At 41.1% G+C, this 18,630-nt stretch overlaps 1 protein-coding gene across 2 annotated transcripts in view; it reads right to left on the bottom strand.

The window, feature by feature from the left end:
- Window positions 1-15,643, bottom strand: part of LOC110528499 (histone deacetylase 7) — a 57,456-nt gene extending 41,813 nt beyond the window's left edge. The window contains exons 1-2 of one of the 2 annotated variants that reach the window (XM_036984083.1): window positions 14,812-15,643; window positions 14,442-14,510 (exon numbers count right to left, since the gene is read on the bottom strand). The gene's annotated coding sequence lies outside the window, so the exon portion shown is untranslated. The remainder of the gene's footprint in view (window positions 1-14,441; window positions 14,511-14,811) is intronic. The other variant, XM_036984084.1, reaches the window with a different exon arrangement.
- Between the last annotated feature and the right edge of the window lie 2,987 nt (window positions 15,644-18,630).

Below are 18,630 nucleotides of genomic sequence, written 5' to 3'. Positions count from 1 at the left end.
TAACAGTCGTCGTACAAGACTCCCAGGAAGAGGATCGTTATCCTTCTCAAATGGACTTCAGTAATAGGAGGGGGAAGACAGTGAAGAAAGCAGGCAATCACAGAAAGTCTGAAAGAATGAAAGCCTGAAAGACTGAAATACAGAAAGACAACGGTTGAAATACAGAAAGACAAAGACTGAAATACAGTAAGAATGAAAGACTGAAAGAAGTGAAGGGGAGAAAGGTAGATTACAACATTGTGTGGAATTTGGGTCAGATACAGTACATGAATCTGTCACCACAATCAAGTTTTTACCAGGAAACAAGGATAAATTTAGCCACAAAAAGTGAGACAATAAAACCAAACTCAGGGCCATGTCCCGTAACAATAGGTAGACTGGAGGATAAATATTTCGGCGTCATATTGAGGGAGCGTGTTATTGAAGGAACATTTTGTGGGCATCACGGTTAAAAATGCTTGTTGAAACATTGTGTTCATTTATCTGGGTCAGGAGTCAGCCTAGTCATGCCCAGTCTGTCTGCAGTAAGTGTAGACGAATGGAAATTGACCACATAATATGTATAGGGCGTTGATGGAAGAGTACCTGCCTGTGAAAAACAATATTGCACAAGGCTCGTTACTACAGAGCCCGAATTTCCTCAAAAGTTCATGTGGCCATATTAGATTTGTTTACCGATTCAACTTACACCACCACCATGTCATGTTTATGTGTCAAAAAGATTGATACATGAATCCTCCTCCAAACAGTTTCAATGGCCTTGCATGGAATGTGATATTAAAGGTACTGCTGATAGAAATGAATGGACAGACAAGGAGGGAGGAGACAACTTAACATAATAAACATAACTTAACACATAATAAAAGTGTTAGATACCCTTTAGCATTGGTCCGATGAGAAACTAACAGTACTGCATCAAAAAAACAACAGCAAACTTCACTCAGCGTACCTGTACACAGTACCACAGACAGACTTTATATCATCAGAGATCCAAGCCCAATGTTTTTAAGGGATGAACTATAGCACTTTTTAACCAATATTATTGCAGATCCAGGAACCATGTGAACTGACACCTTGCAGGTTTGATTGAAGTCTGCCCTGTATCTAAGCTGTGCAAAAGCGACTCAGGGTAAGAGATGCTAATCTAGGATCAAATGCCCTGTGTCCATCTAATCGTATTCATTGTGACCGGAAAAACTGATCCAAGATCAACACTTCTACTTTGGGAAAACTTTATGAATACGGTCCCTGAGTAGAGAAACGATGAGAAGAGAGAGAGAGAGAGATGTCTGCAAGAGTGTTCAGACCGACAGTACTCTCAGAGGGAAAACACACCCACACACTTATTACTGTAAGATAAATATGCATGACACACTGCCCCATCACCAAACAACAGACTCCAGTACATCTGGGGATCTCTTTACAATGGTAGGTGGTGCAGTAAGATTGTACCACTGGGATAACTGGTGCATTCTTGCATAATAGACCATCATTACTAGCCTCATAATTACCAGACTGATTTACCGCTGTGAAATCCGTGTAGCGAAACAGAATCTGCATGGTTGTACGATATTACCTCATTACGTCGCCATGACAACCAATGAGCCATGACAGCTACGGTGTGGACTGTCTGAAGTGTCCTTAACCTTGGTTCTGTGTGTGTGTGTATGTGTATGTGTATGTGTGTGTGTATGTATGTGTGTGTATGTATATGTGTGCGTATGTGTGTGTATGCATATGTGTGTGTGTGTGTGTGTGTGTTTGTGTATGTTTGTGTGTTTGTGTGTGTGTATGTATGTGTGTGTATGTATATGTGTGCGTATGTGTGTGTATGCATGTGTGTGTGTGTATGTTTGTGTGTTTGTGTGTGTATATTTTTTTGATTGTTTATTTAACCTTCATTTAACTAGGCAAGTCAGTTAAGAACAAATTCTTATTTACAATGGCGGCCTAGGCCAACCAAACCCGGACGACAATTGGACAATTGTGCGCCGTCCTAAGTGACTCCCAATCACGGCTGGATGTGATACAGCCTACTACACTTTTGATTTCCATCTCAAATTGTGGTACCCTAATGATATTTGAAGATGCAGGCATTTTATCCATCTTTTTTTTATCAATCTTTCTATTTAATAATGGAATACTAGTCACTTTAATAATGTTTACATACTGCTTTACTAATTTCATATGTATATTCTGTATTCTACTCTTTTTTAGTCAATGCCACTCCGACATTGCTCGTGATAATATTTATAAATTTCTTAATTCCATTATTTTACTTTTAGATGTGTGTGTATTGTGAATTGTTAGATATTACTGCACTGTTGGAGCTAGGAACACAAACATTTCGCTACACTGACAATAACATCAGCTAAATATGTGTATTGTGACCAATAAAATGTGATTTGATTTGCATTTATTAAATATCCAGTGTGGTACTTCAGCATGGACAAATCTATTAACGTTGCCATTTCCTTTCATCTTTCAAAAGAAAAACAGCTACGGGAATTACCCAGAGGCAGCAGAATAGCATGTATTACCAGAAGAGTGTGTTTTCAGAGGAAATGGGGGGGGGGGGGGGGGGGGGGCGCACACACACACACACACCTTGAAGAGACCTAAAGAGTATCACCATGACATCAAAGAGAAGGGCAGGAATAGGACAAGGCCAAAGGATACTTTATAACCACACTGAGACACGTATAACATGTGTAACTATCTGAATAACACTCATGTACTTCAGGTCAGTGACTCCACAAATCAGGTCCTCCATCTTATTCATTATGATTTAAAAGGCTAAACTGATCCTAGATCAGTAGCCCTATTTTGAGACACTTTGTGAATATGGGCCCGATATGGTAAAGGTATGCTGAAAGCTACTCATAACTTTAAATCATAAGATCCACAATGTGTTTTAAGAATAGAGGGGGAAACAACAATGATATGAACTTCTCTGTTGATCTGCGTGTCTGTTGATCTGCGTGTCTGTTGATCTGCGTGTCTGTTGATCTGTGTGTCTGTTGATCAGAGTGCCTGTTGATCTGCAAGTCTTAGTGTCTGTTGTTCCGTGTGTCTGTTGATCTGCACGTCTGAGTGTGTTGATCCGTGTGTCTGTTGACCCGTGTGTCTGTTGATCGGTGTCTGTTGATCTGAGTATCGGTTTATCTGAGTGTCTGTTGACCCGTGTGTCTGTTGATCGGTGTCTGTTGATCTGAGTATCGGTTTATCTGAGTGTCTGTTGACCCGTGTGTCTGTTGATCTGAGTGTCTGTTGATCTGAGTGTCTGCTGATCCGTGTGTCTTTTGATGCAGGGTGTCTGTGGCTAAAAATAGACATGAGAACAAACTTAAAGTCTGTTGAAATCTTCACTTTCACAACCATCATTATTCTCTCTAAGATGCTGCAACAACCTAACACCACACACACACACACGCGCACTTGCATGCGCACACACACACACACACACACACACAGTGGCATCCTGTTGCTAAAGTTAGTCTACACAATTGACATCCTTCTGGTTAATTTAGGCAAGCAGATGCTGCTACTTCGGTTGAATGGGATCACTTTACTTGCCATTTCTTGCATTATACACTGTATATGTGTGTGTGTGTGTGTGTGTGTGTGTGTGTGTGTGTGTGTGTACCTATGTGTGTGCATGTCTGTATTAGAGTTTAACCGACTATGATTTTTTTAACGCTGATACAGATTATTGGAGGAGCAAAAAAAGCCGATACCGATTAATCGGTCGATATATATGTGTAATAATTACAATTACAACAATACTGAATGAACAATGAACACTTTTATTTTAACTTAATATAATACATAAATAAAATCAATATAGTCTCAAATAAATAATGAAACATGTTCAATTTGGTTTAAATAATGCAAAAACAGTGTTGGAGAAGAAAGTAAAAGTGCAATATGTATGTAAAAAAAGCTAACGTTTAAGTTCCTTGCTCAGAACATGAGAACATATGAAAGCTGGTGGTTCCTTTTAACATGAGTCTTCAATATTCCCAGGTAAGAAGTTTCAGGTTGTAGTTATTATAGGAATTATGATGCAGCGATTATTTCTCTCTATACCATTTGTATTTCATATACCTTTGACTATTGGATGTTCTTATAGGCACTATATTATTGCCAGCCTAATCTTGGGAGTTCATAGGCTTGAAGCCATAAAGAGCACTGTGCTTCAAGCATTGCGAAGAGCTGCTGGCAAACTCAGCAAAGTGCTGTTTGAATGAATGCTTACGAGCCTGCTGCTGCCTACCACCGCTCAGTCAGACTGCTCTTTCAAATATTAAATCATAGACTTAAATATAATAAACACACAGAAATTTGAGCCTTAGGTCATTAATATGGTCAAATCCGGAAACGATCATTTAGTAAACAAAACATATATTCTTTCAGTGAAAAACATAACGGTTCTGTATTTTATCAAACAGGTGGCAGCCAGCCCTAAGTCTAAATATCTTTAATTTTACCTTTATTTAAGTCAGTTAAGAAAAAATGTTTACTTTCAATGACGGCCTAGGAACAGTGGGTTAATTGCCTTGTTCAGTGGCAGATCGACAGATTTTTACTTTGTCAGCTCGAGAATTGGATCTTGCAACCTTAAGGTCACTAGTCCAACGCTCTAACCACTAGGCTACCTGCCGCACAACCTAGGTTACATTGCACAACCTTCAATGTTATGTCATAATTATGTCAAATTAATTATAGTCTTTGTTAGGAAGAAATGGTCTCGCAACGAGCCAGGCAGCCAAAACTGCTACATATACCCTGACTCTGCTTGCACTGAACACAAGAGAAGTGACACGATTTCCCTAGTTAATATTGCCTGCTAACATGCATTTCTTTTAACTAAATGTGCAAGTTTAAAAATATATACTTCTGAGTATTGATTTTTAGGAAGGCATTGATGCTTATTGTTAGGTACATTAAAATGTCAGACTTGATTTGTCCTGAAGAAAAATATATCAACCTCTATAAAAAAATATTTATAATCTACATTATTGTTCATATTTCCTGTTGCTGCAGGATTATTTTCTTGCTGTAGCAAATTGGCTCAAATTAAGATCCTACCGTACATCTGTAAGTACTTTAAATCTGTGTGTGTGTGTGTGTGTGTGTGTGTGTGTGTGTCAGTCAAGTTACTAGTGGACATTTGTCTCTATACGGGAGCACAACACGTTGAAGTAGTATACAGTGCATTTGGAAAGTATTCAGACCCCTTTATTTTTTACGTATTTTGCCACATTGCAGCCTTAATACAACAAAAAAAAAATCATCAATCTACACACAATACCCCGTAATTTACAAAGAAAAAAATGTGTTTTTGAATTTTTTGCAAATTTATTTAAAAGATTATAATAATAGCACATTTACATAAGTATTCAGACCCTTTACTCAGTACTTTGTTGAAGTACCTTTGGTAGCGATTACAGCCTTGAGTCTGCTTGTGTATTACCCTACAAGCTTGGCACACCTGTATTTGGGGAGTTTCTCATTCTTCATTGCAGATCCTCTCAAGCTCTGTCAGGCTGGATGGGGAGCATCGCTGCACAGCTATTTTCAGGTCTCTCCAGAGATGTTCGATCGGGTTAAAGTCCGGGCTCTGGCTGGGCCACTCAAGAACATTCAGAGACTTGTCCTGAAGCCACTCCTTCGTTGTCTTGGCTGTGTGCTTAGATTTGTTGTCCTGTTGGAAGGTGAACCTTCGCCCCAGTCTGAGATCCTGAGCACTGTGGAGCAGCATCAAGGATCTCTCTGTACTTCGCTCCGTTAATCTTTCCCCTTGATCCTGACTAGTCTCCCAGTCCCTCTCCAAATCAAGTCCAATCAAATGAATTTACCACAGGTGGACTCCAATCAAGTTGTAGGCATTTCTGCTTTAATTATTTATTTATTTTTAATTTCGAAAAAAACTGTTTTTGCTTTGTCATTATGGGGTATTGTGTGTAGATTGATGAGGCACATGTTTGTAATAAGGCTGTGATGTAACAAAATGAGTAAAAAGTCTGAATACTTTCCGAATGCACTGCATGTAGGCAACTAGGCGTTTATTTATAGTGTCAGATGTTGGTTAACATTTGTGTCACTGTGTATATTCCAGCAAAAAGTGTGCATATGTTCAAATGCATGTGTGTGTTTGTGTGTGTGTGTTTGTGTCTATATACACTACATTACTAGGCTACATTACATAGGCTATAACAGCCTTCTCTTCTGGGAAGGCTTTCCACTAGATGTTGGAACATTGCTGAGGGGACTTGCTTCCATTCAGCCACAAGAGCATTGGTGAGGTCAGGCACTGATGTTGGGTGATTAGGCCTGGCTTGCAGTCGGCGTTCCAATTCATCCCAAAGGTGATCGATAGGGTTGAGGTCAGGTCTCTGTGCAGGCCAGCCAAGTTCTTCCACACCGATCTCGACAAACCATTTCTGTATGGACCTCGGTTTGTGCACGGGGGCATTGTCATGCTGAAACAGGAAAGGGCCTTCCCCAAACTGTTGCCACAAAGTTAGAAGCGCAGAATTGTCTAGAATGTTATTGCATGCTGTAGCAGTAAGATTTCCCTTCACTGGAACTAAGGAGCCTAAACCGAACTATGAAAAACAGCCCCAGACCAAACTTTACAGTTGCCACTATGCATTCGGGCATAGGTAGCGTTCTCCTGGAACCTGCGAAACTCAGATTAGTCTGTTGGACTGCCAGATGGTGAAGTGTGATTCATCACTCCAGTCCAATGGCGGTGAGCTTTACACCACTCCAACCAACACTTGGCATTGCGCATGGTGAGCTTAAGCTTGTGTACAGCTGCTCGGCCATGGAAACCCATTTCATTAAGCTCCTGACAAACAGTTCTAGTGCTGATGTTGCTTCCAGAGGCAGTTTGGAACTTGGTAGTGAGTGTTGCAACCGAGGACAGACAATTTTTGCGCTACGAACTTCAGCACTGGGCGGTCCTGTTCTGTGAGCTTGTGTGGCCTACCACTTTGCTGAGCCATTGTTGCTCCTAGACATTTCCACTTCACAATAACAGCACTTACAGTTGACCTGTGCAGCTCTTGCAGGGCAGACATTTGATGAACTGACTTGTTGGACAGATGGCATCCTATGATGGTGCCACATTGAAAATCACTGAGCTCTTCAGTAAGGCCAATCTACTGCCAATGTTTGTCTATAGAGATTGTGTGGCTGTGTGTTTGATCTTATACGACTGTCAGCAATGGGTGTGGCTGAAATAGCCGAATCCACTAATTTGAAGGGTTGTAAACATACTTTGGCATATATAGTGTATATATAGCATCATCCAACTTGTCATTTACACATGTGTCTTTGTGAGTGTATGGCGTGTGTGTTTGTGTGTGGTATATATGCATGTCTGTCAATGTATTTATAGTGTCACGATTTGCATGCACACACTTCAATCTCTGTGTGTGTGTGTGTGGCGTGTGTGTGTGTATGGAGTCCTATGGAGGGTGTGTGTGCCTGTCAATATGTTCAGCCTTGTATGGAGTCTTATGGGGGTGTGTGTGTGTATGGAGTCTTATGGGGGTGTGTGTGTGTATGGAGTCTTATGGGGGTGTGTGTGTGTATGGAGTCTTATGGGGGTGTGTGTGTGTATGGAGTCTTATGGGGGTGTGTGTGTGTATGGAGTCTTATGGGGGTGTGTGTGTGTATGGAGTCTTATGGGGGTGTGTGTGTGTGTGTGGAGTCTTATGGGGGTGTGTGTGTGTGTGTGGAGTCTTATGGGGGTGTGTGTGTGTGTGTATGGAGTCTTATGGGGGTGTGTGTGTGTGTATGGAGTCTTATGGGGGGGTGTGTGTGTATGGAGTCTTATGGGGGGGTGTGTGTGTATGGAGTCTTATGGGGGTGTGTGTGGAAGAGTATGTTAACTTAAACAAACCATGCAATTGGCCATGTTACGCACATAAAACAGCATAGAGTGCATGCCCAAGTCGTACTTACATAGTGTGTACACTAGACAACTATTTATAGAAAAGCTATTCGCCTTATTTTTAAAAGCCACAATGATGAAGTAACAACTTACTTTGCAAAGGCAAAAGCTATACTTCCTCATACTTGACTACTGGGTGGCACAAAGACATTGTGGATGGAGGCGCTCTCTCTCATTCTCTCACTCTCTCCCTCTCTCTCCAAGCGGTCTTTCTCTTTTTTACTCTCTTTCTACCTCTCTCTATTATTTATTTCACTCTCTCTTTCTATGTAGCTCTCTTTCACTCTTTCTCTCTCTGTTAATTCTGTAATTCATCCTTTCCAATGGTAACTGTGTTGGAACACCATTGGCCAATCTATCAAAAGGTCAGAGGTCAAAGTCATGGAGGTATCAAGTTCTTTCACAATGTCGATCCCCTCAGGGCTAAGATGTGGGGTCTCTGACTCAGAGTTGAGAGACGAGAGAAAGAGAGAGACATGAGAAAGAGAGAAAGAGTTAGAGAAAGAGATTAGAGAAAGAGAGACGTGTGAGAAAGAGCAAGAGAGACATGAGAAAGAGAGAAAAAGAGAGAAAGAGAAATGAGAGAGAGACATGTGAGAAAGAGAAACATGAGAGAGTGCAAAAAGAGAGAGAAAAATATAGATAGTCACAAGCTCACCAGTACTTTAGAAATTTTCAGGGCTAAAACAGACTCACAATTGTTAAACGATATTGTTGCTGTTGTTTTTTCTCGGGAGACAGTTCAGAAGGTCATGAGAGCCATTTTTGGGCTGTAAACGTTGAAAAGTACGGAAAACAAAGTGTAAAAACTGTGGTAACATGCTCAGAAGGAGAGGATCATAAAAAGGTCATGCAGGGTTGGCCGATATTACGATAGTATCGGATATCGAAGATGATTGACAGCCATTATCAATGGCGACGACATCATGGTGTGACGGACGATGTATAGCCTATTTCAACTTGACTGGCACCAAGCAGTTAAGAGCTGACCGGGCAGCCCACAGCAGGGTCATGCCAGGTGGCCTATTCTAGGGATAGGCATGAGTAATCGTGTACTCAAAAGGACGTCAAAGCTCGATCTTTAAGCAGAGCTAAACAACAAAAATGTATACTGTAAAACTATTCAGTGGAATGTACTTTGTGGCTGCCCAAACGGGATGAGACAGTGATAAGGGCTTGGGAAATAAGAGTGTCAGCTAAATTATCCAATCAACCATAGGCTTCTATAAGCAAGAGCCACTACTGAGGTTACAGCCTTTTTGAAGATTGTGTTTCACAGAAATATATCCAGTTGATATATAATATAACCCGTTTCAATAAATTTATCTTGACATTGATATTGTGTTGCGTGAAAAAACTGCATATTTTACGGTGGCCTTTTATTGTCCCCAGTACAAGGTGCACCTCGGTAATGATCATGTTGTTTAATTAGCTTCTTAATATGTCACACCTGTCATGTGGATGGATGAATTATCTTGGCAAAGCAGAAATGCTAATTAACAGGGACGTAAACAAATGTGTGCAAACAATTTGTGAGAAATAAGCTTTGTGCGTATGGAACATTTCTGGGATATTCTATTTCAGTTCATGAAACATGGGACAAACTCTTTACATGTTGCATTTACATTTTTGTTCAGTGTATATGGGGCAATTTAGCAATTAGGATTTGTTATCTGTAATGGTTATGTTAAATGAGGCATTGTTGCTCACTATGAGGCCTATAGATAAATGCTCACATATTGTTTCCCAGTGCATCGCTTGTGTTCTAAAAATAGTTTACTTTATTTTATTTCTAGGAAAAAATCATGAGAGTACTCGAACAGTCAAGAAATGTAAAATGCTTACCTTTGCTATAGCCTGCATTACTTATTTCAATAAATATGTTATGAACTATTGACAGAATGCAAGAGAACGATGTAGACAGAGCGAAGATGTTCACCAAGGCGGCGCAAAATATCCAGTCAGAAAATAGGTTCATTTTTTTCTCCCTCTCAATGGCGGTTTGTTTTTTATCGCAGGCACTCCAGTGTTGAATTATTTTAAAACCCTCATTTTGTCTTTTCTCTCCATTTGATGAGTATGACTTTATGCATTCTGTCTTTCTCCTGCCTCCTCCCGCCACTTCATGATCAAACAATGAATTTATCTAACAGCGTTCTCAGAAGTTGTTTTTGAATACCCTAAAAACAAACATGATAGGCCTAAATAAATAAAGAGAGATTGAACAAACCAAGATAGAAGATAGAAAAATTGAATGAGTAGTTTGAACAAACCTTACAGTTGATCAAAGCTTAGTCTAAAATAAATGATTCATGCATCTTTGCTTTTGATAACCCAATGGACTAAAGCAAAATCATACTAATTAAAATAGCCTATCAAAAGCATTAATACAAGTTGAGAGTATTTCCCAAATAGGCTATTCTAATAACGTGTTTAATGTCCTAAAGTTGCAGCTTTCAAATGGGAACAATTTTGAAGGTCAGAGACCAGATGGAAAAATCAAATGAGGAGTCAAAAGAAAACTTACAGCTAAACAAAGCTTATGAAAGAAACAAAGTGTAGAGTAGGTCTATTTCCATAGCCTGTCATTAGTCATGTATAGGACCTACACATAACATACAGAAGCCTAGGCCTAATAAGAGAGAGGGAGATGAGGCAAAATGTGAATCATTGAATAATTATCAGCAGAGTTTCTTGTTCTTGTTCCGGATTACCGAACGGGCACGCAGGACACGTGCACCGGGACCCCCGACTTCCAGGGGGACCCTAACCAATAAACACGAAATTTGCTTTAAAACTGCACATTTTTGTCTATGCATATGGCAAAATGTGTTGAAATGCAGGCTTTGGCACACACAGTCACACACCTTATTCGTGCCACATCCCCTCTCATCCCTCCTGTAGTATGCAAGCTCCTTTATAGCAGTCTTTTATTTTATTAAACGATACCATCGTGTATATCATGATGTTTTATGTGTACTTAAAGGACAACATTTGACATCGCCCAACCCTAATGCCATGAGACTGACTTGATGCATGTGCTGACTTGATGATAGATACGGTATAACACAGGTGTGACACATTACACCAAAAGTAACCATTGTTGATGAGGCATTTGATATTTATATTGTATCAATGCACCTCTCAATAAATAACTCTACATTTACATCATTTAGCAGATGCTCTTATCCAGAGTGACTTACTGTAGTGAGTGCATACATTTTTCATACCTCTTTTCTGTCCAGTACCCCATGGGTATCAAACCCACAACCCTGTTGCTGCAAATGCCATGCTCTACCAACTGAGCCACACGGGACTGTAGTTTGAGACAAACATGCGCCCACAAGCGCGCATGCACACGCGCGCGCACACACACACACACACACACACACACACACACACACACACACACACACACACACACACAATTCCAACACTCTGTGTACATTCCAATGTAAATACCTACAACCACAGTGACAGGCACAGCATTATAAAGGAGGAAATAGGGCATACATGACATCAATAGATTCTTCAGTGGTAATCGTAACCGTAAAACTCAATATTCATCCAAACCATTTAAGTGTGTGTGTGGTCAGCTGAATTGATGTAAAACCAGGAAGAGGCAACAGTGATGTTCACCTCTCGTCTTTTCTAGCCCACAACACTGTCCCCATTGTCAGCACTGCTCTCTCTCACTGCACTCTCTCGCACAGCCGGGAAGCACTGGGGATTTTAGGTTAGCCAGTGGTTTTTCAGTAGAAAAAGGAAAATACACACATACAATTGCAATAGCCTAATGTGTCAGGTGGTTTTAGGTGTAGTAGCCCAATGGGTGCCACTCTGTAATGCTCCAACAACAATCACTTCATTGATGCATATCAATTGACTAGCAACCAAAGTCGTTGTGGTGGTCTTCTTTCTAAAGAGAAAGGGTAATGGCCATCCATTTGATATTCAATAATAAATGTACTGTTAATTAATAACTTGGCACGTTTTGTGTGTACCCCGTGTTCTTTTAAACAATAGAATAATGATTGTCAGAAATCATATAGACGATCAAACAATAGTTTCAGACAAGCAGACAAAACATGAAGCATACTTAATTCCATGAGGAAAACAGTCCTAGTATTGGAGCCAAACTGCCTCCTGTTGTCACCCTGTCCAATTTGTACATTATCCAAGCAATAGCACACAATACTTTACACAATACTTTACATATACCATCGATAAGAGACATTACTGTGCAGCTGTATTCATCGACCTGGCCAAGGCTTTTGACTCTGTCAATCACCACATTCTTATTGGCAGACTCAACAGTCTTGGTTTCTCAAATGATTGCCTCGCCTGGTTCACTAGCCTACTTCTCTGATAGAGTTCAGTGTGTCAAATCGGAGGGCCTGTTGTCCGGACCTCTGGCAGTCTCTATAGGGGTGCCACAGAGTTCAATTCTCGGGCCGACTGTCTTCTCTGTATACATCAATGATGTCGCTCTTGCTGCTGGTGATTCTCTAATCCACCTCTACGCAGACGACACCATTCTGTATACTTCTGGCCCTTCTTTGGACACTGTGTTAACTAACCTCCAGACAAGCTTCAATGCCATTACAACTCTCCTTCCGTGGCCTCCAACTGCTCTAAATAAAACTAAAACTAACGCAAATAAAACTAAATGCATGCTATTCAACCGATCGCTACCTGCACCTGCCCGCCCATCCAGCATCACTACTCTGGACAGCTCTGACTTAGAATACGTGGACAACTACAAATACCTAGGTGTCTGGCTAGACTGTAAACTCTCCTTCCAGACTCACATTAAGCATCTCCAATCAAAAATTAAATCTAGAATCGGCTTCCTATTTCGCAACAAAGCTTCCTTCACTCATGCTGCCAAACATACCCTCATAAAACTGACCATCCTACCGATCCTTGACTTCGGCGATGTCATCTATAAAATAGCCTCCAACACTCTACTCAGCAAACTGGATGTAGTCTATCACAGTGCCATCCGTTTTGTCACCAAAGCCCCATATACTACCCACCACTGCGACCTGTACGCTCTTGTTGGCTGGCCCTCGCTTCATACTCGTCGCCAAACCCACTAGCTACAGGTTATCTACAAGTCTCTGCTAGGTAAAGCCCCGCCCTATCTCAGCTCGCTGGCCACCATAGCAGCACCCACTCGTAGCACACGCTCCAGCAGGTATGTCTCATTGGTCACCCCCAAAGCCAATTCCTACCTCATTCCCATACTGTATTTATTTATTTAGCTCCTTTTGCACCACAGTATCTCTACTTGCACATCCATCTTTTGCACATCTACCATTCCAGTGTTTAATTGCCATATTGTAATTACTTCACCACCATGGCCTATTTATTGCCTTAACTCCCTTATTTGCACTCACTGTATATAGACTTTGTTTTCTACTGTATTTTTGACTGTATGTTTTGTTCATTCCATGTGTAAATCTGTGTTGTTGTATGTGTTGAACTGCTATGCTTTATCTTGGCCAGGTCACAGTTGCAAATGAGAACTTGTTCTCAACTAGCCTACCTGGTTAAATAAAGGTGAAATAAATTTTAAAAAATATACCAAGTTCCTAAAAGACTATGTATGGGCTGGTTTTCCAGACAATCCTGGGTTTAAAAGCTATTTCAATGGAGATTCCCCATTGAGTATTGTCACGTTCTGACCTTTATTTCCTTTGTTTTGTATTTATTTAGTATGGTCAGGGCGTGAGTTGGGTGGGCAGTCTGTTTGTTTTTCTATGTTTTGGGGTATTTCTATGTCTCGGCCTAGTATGGTTCTCAATCAGAGGCAGGTGTCATTAGTTGTCTCTGACTGAGAATCATACTTAGGTAGCCTGGGTTTCACTGTGTGTTTGTGGGTGATTGTTCCTGTCTTTGTGTTTGCACCAGATAGGACTGTTTTAGGTTCTCTCACGTTTGTTGTTTTTGTTAGTTATTTCATGTGTAGTGTCTTTATATATTAAAGAACATGAATAACCACCACCCTGCATTTTGGTCCGCCTCTACTTCACCTAAAGAAGACCGTTACAAGTATGCTCTTTTATCCAGGACAAGGCTTAATCTATGTCCCCGAAACCACCCCCAATACAAATTACCTTGACTAACTTGTAACCCTCACATTGACATTTCAGGTAAAGTGATACTAATACAATGCCACACTGTTTAGATAATTTTTAAAAATCACAACACACAAATGCAGACAAACACACACACACAGTGAATTAAGTTGGTTATCTGAGAGGGATGGAGAAAGAGAGGAAGAGAAAGAGATTTGGAATTGTGGTGTCAATTCCTCTGGCATGGCTCATGTGAAACTGTAACTATTTCCTCACACTACCACTATGACCTTATCCAGCCTATTGTCTGTGTGTGTGTAACACTCTCATTTGTCCAGGTTTTTTTTTCCTCTCTCTCTATACCTTGATATTGGTGAAATATGGAATCCTACCTGTCACTGTCGAAAAACTTATTTCAGGTCCATCTGTCTCTATTTCAGTTCCAGATTCTATAGGTCCATCTGTTATGTAAGGAAAAACAATCATGGATTTTACAACATTCAGCACTGAGCGCGTTTTGAGGTGCATCCTTTAGATGCATCATCACTTTCGAGTTAATTCTGAAGCACAAGACAACGCAACAGGTTTGATTGTTTATACATGCATTATCATCAACGTGTGTAAATGCAAAAGCTCGTTGACATTTCACACGCGCTAAAACATCGCCCCAATTCTTCCATTAAAATGTAAACCGAGGATTCAAGATGATATAGCAAATTCAAATTGTACAAAATACAAGAGTGGACCAAATAAGTAACCTACCTCAGTCACTAGGCTATTTGACACATTTGCGATCCGTTTTCTACCATCTTGACGAATGAAGTCTTCCACATTGATATTAATTAGCGAATAAAATGCAACAAGTGAGCAACATGTGCACCAATTTTGCGATTCATGTGTTCCTCTTGATTGGTCCAACAGCACACTTGACAAAAAGGTTGTTGATACAGGCTAATGAAATATCTTGACAACTCTAAAAAATATGGTTAACTTCTCTCTCACACATACACTGACACACGCCTCAGCGATGCGCGTCTTTAATCGAAGACGAGACTAAAAAGTAAGCGAGACTTGTTGACTTCATCTGTCTAACTATCGCATTGTTGAAGCTAACTTGAAGCGGAGCTGTTTTTGAGCGGCTCTGTCAATCTCACGTTCATCTCATTTCAGGAACAGTAAACTGAACCAGTTTATTGAATCAGAGCTCCACCTGCTGAACCCATTACGATACTTCGCTCGTTTGTCCGAGAGTGCGCGCGCCCATTTTATCATACTGATCTACCTGTCTGACTCATGTCCACACACTGACACTGAATCAGCTCACTCTAAACACACACATGTACGTGATACAGAAACAGCACATTCAAGCAAACACACTGGCACTCTATCTCACACGTACACACACGCACATACACCCACTCAATCTAGAGATTGCATTACGATAATAACGAATAGGCTATATCAAGGATGTGGTGTATTGTGTTGATGAAGAGGATTTCGAGATTATACACAAAAACAGAAGCTCTGTCAGGTTGAATTGGGAGCTTCGCTGCGCAGCTATTTTCAGGTCTCTCCGAAGATTTTCAATCGGGTTCAAGTCCAGGCTCTGGCTTGGCCACTCAAGGACATTCAGAGACTTGTCCCGAAGCTACTACTGCGTTGTCTTTGCTGTGTGCTTAGGGTCGTTGTTCTGTTGGAAGGTGAACCTTTGCCTCAGTCTGAAGACCTGACAGCTCTGGAGCAGTTTTTCATCAAGGATCTCTCTGTACTTTGCTCTGTTCATCTTTGCCTTGATCCTGACTAGTCTCCCAGTCCCTGCTGCTGAAAAACATCCCCAGAACATGATGCTGCACCACCATGCTTCACCGTGGGATGATGCCAGGTTTCCTCCAGATGTGACACTTGGCATTCAGGCCAAAGAGTTCAATCTTGGTTTCATCAGACCAGAGAATCTTGTTTCTCATGGTCTAATAGTCTTTAGGTGCCTTTTGGCAAACTCCAAACGGGCTGTCATGTGCCTTTTACTGTGGAGTGGCATCATTCTGGACACTACCATAAAGGCCTGATTGGTGGAGTTCTGCAGAGATGGTTGTCTTTCTGGAAGGTTCTCCCATCTCCATAGAGGAACCCTAGAGCTCTGTCAAAATGACCATCAGGTTCTTGGTCACCTCCCTGACCAAGGCCTTTCTCCCCCCGATTGCTCTGTTTGGTGGCCAGCTCTAGGAAGAATCTTGGTGGTTCCAAAATTCTTCCATTTAATAATGATGGAGGCCCCTGTGTTCTTGTGGACCTTCAATGCTGCAGAAATGTTTTGCTACCCTCGCCCAGATCTGCGCCTCAACACAGTCTCGGAGCTCTACGGACAATTACTTCTGACATAGGCTGTCAACTGTGGAACCTTATTTAGACAGGCATGTGCCTTTCCAAATCGTGTCCAATCTATTGAATTTACCACAGGTGGACTCCAATCAACTTGAAGAAACATCTCAAGCATGATCAATGGAACAAGATGCACCTGAGCTCAATTTCGAGTCTTATAACAAAGAGTCTGACTACTTATGTAAATAAGGTATTTTTGTTTTTATTTGTAATACATTTGCATACATTTCTAAAAACCTGTTTTCACTTAGTCATTATTGGGTATCATGTGTAGACTGCTGAAGATTTAAATGTATTTAATACATTTTAGAATAAGGCTGTAACGTAACAACATGTTGAAGAAGTCAAGGGGTCTGAATACTTTCTGAAAGTATTGTAAAAAAAAAAAAGCGCAAAAGTTGTGCACTGGGCCTTTAATAGTCTGGTATTAGCAGACCAATAAAGCAGTCTACAGCTTGGGCAAAAACTCCCCCCACCCCAAACTACTTTCTGTGGCAATGACAAGCACATATCCTAAATTAGGATTGGGGCCACAGTCAAACTCATGATTTAGGGCTGAACACCCTCGCCAAGAAGACCAGAGAGACACTAGCTGTGTTGTATTCTGGTTTTGATAAACTCGTTGATATCACTTTGTTTTTAGTAGTTGTAATTTCCCTTCAGATGAATTTAGGAGAGACGAAGTCTAAACGGTGCCAGACTGGGTGACATGATCCCAAAAGATGAATGGATCTAATTTGAGTCTTGGTATCTGGTTTAATCCCCCTTGCCTGGCTACCCTTCCACATCTCTCCGGCTAAACGCCACACACATTTCTTCTCCATGATGAGTAGATTTAATCCCCTCCCTGAAAACTTCTTGAATGCGAACACATTCAAACTGGTTTGACTGATCCCAGAAACTGATGGGTTGGGCTAGAGCCTAAAGCGGTGTTTCAGAAATAGTAATTGGTTAGATTGGTTAGAGACGATCCAATCGCTGATGACTTGTTTTGTACAATGCCCCAAACTTTGACATCAGCAGAAAGGACTTCTACAATGGCCGTCTCAGACTGGATGTATGTAGAGATAGATAGAGCAGTGGAATTAAATTAATTATGAGTCGTCAAGCAATAATCCCCCTATTTGACCCTTGAAGTGGATCGTCCCAAATAATGTTAGAGTTATCTCCATGGACCGGACCAACAGCATATTTTGTAGACAGGGTGGATTTGATTTTGCTGAGTTACAGTTCATATAAGGAAATTAGTCAATTGAAAAAATTAATTTGGCCCCTAATCCACGGATTTCACATAACTGGGCAGGGGTGCAGCCATGGGTGGGCCTGGGAGGGCATAGGCCCACCCACTTGAGAGCCAGGCTCACCCACTGAGGACCCAGGACCAGCCGATCAGAATGAGTTTTTCCCCACATAAGGACTTTATTACAGACAGAAATACTCCTCAGTTTCATCAGCTGTCCGGATGGCTGGTCTCAGACGATCCCGCAGGTGAAGAAGCCGGATATGGAGGTCCTGGGCTGGCGTGGTTACACGTGGTCTGCGGTTGTGAGGCCGGTTAGACGTACTGCCATATTCTCTAATATGACGTTGGAGGCAGCTTATGGTAGAGAAATTAACATTCAATTCTCTGGCAACAGCTTTGGTGGACATTCCTGCAGTCAACATGCCAATTGCACACCCCCTCAAAAATTGAGACATCTGTGGCATTGTGTTGCGTTACAAAACAGCACATTTTAGAGTGACCTTTTATTGTCTCCAGCACAAGGTGTACCTGTGTAATGATCCTTCTGTTTAATCAGCTTCTTGATATGCCACACCTATCAGGTGGGTGGATTGTCTTGGCAAAGGAGAAATGCTCACTAGCAAGGATGTAAACAAATTTGTGGACATGGAACATTTCTGGGATCTTTAAATTTCAGCTCATGAAACATGGGACCAACACTTTATATGTTGCCTTTATATTTTTGTTTAGTATCGTGCTGAAAGCATAAGCTACAGCTAGTACTGCAACTATGTTTGTATCTGGCTGCTATGAAAGGGAACTATGTTTGTATCTGGCTGCTATGAAAGGGAACTATGTTTGTATCTGGCTGCTATGAAAGGGAACTATGTTTGTATCTGGCTGCTATGAAAGGGAACTATGTTTGTATCTGGCTGCTATGAAAGGGAACTATGTTTGTATCTGGTTGCTATGAAAGGGAA

Source organism: Oncorhynchus mykiss, chromosome 7, assembly GCF_013265735.2.
Source record: "Oncorhynchus mykiss isolate Arlee chromosome 7, USDA_OmykA_1.1, whole genome shotgun sequence".
Classification (NCBI taxonomy): Eukaryota; Metazoa; Chordata; class Actinopteri; order Salmoniformes; family Salmonidae; genus Oncorhynchus; species Oncorhynchus mykiss.
This window is presented reverse-complemented; position numbering and strand designations above follow the sequence as displayed.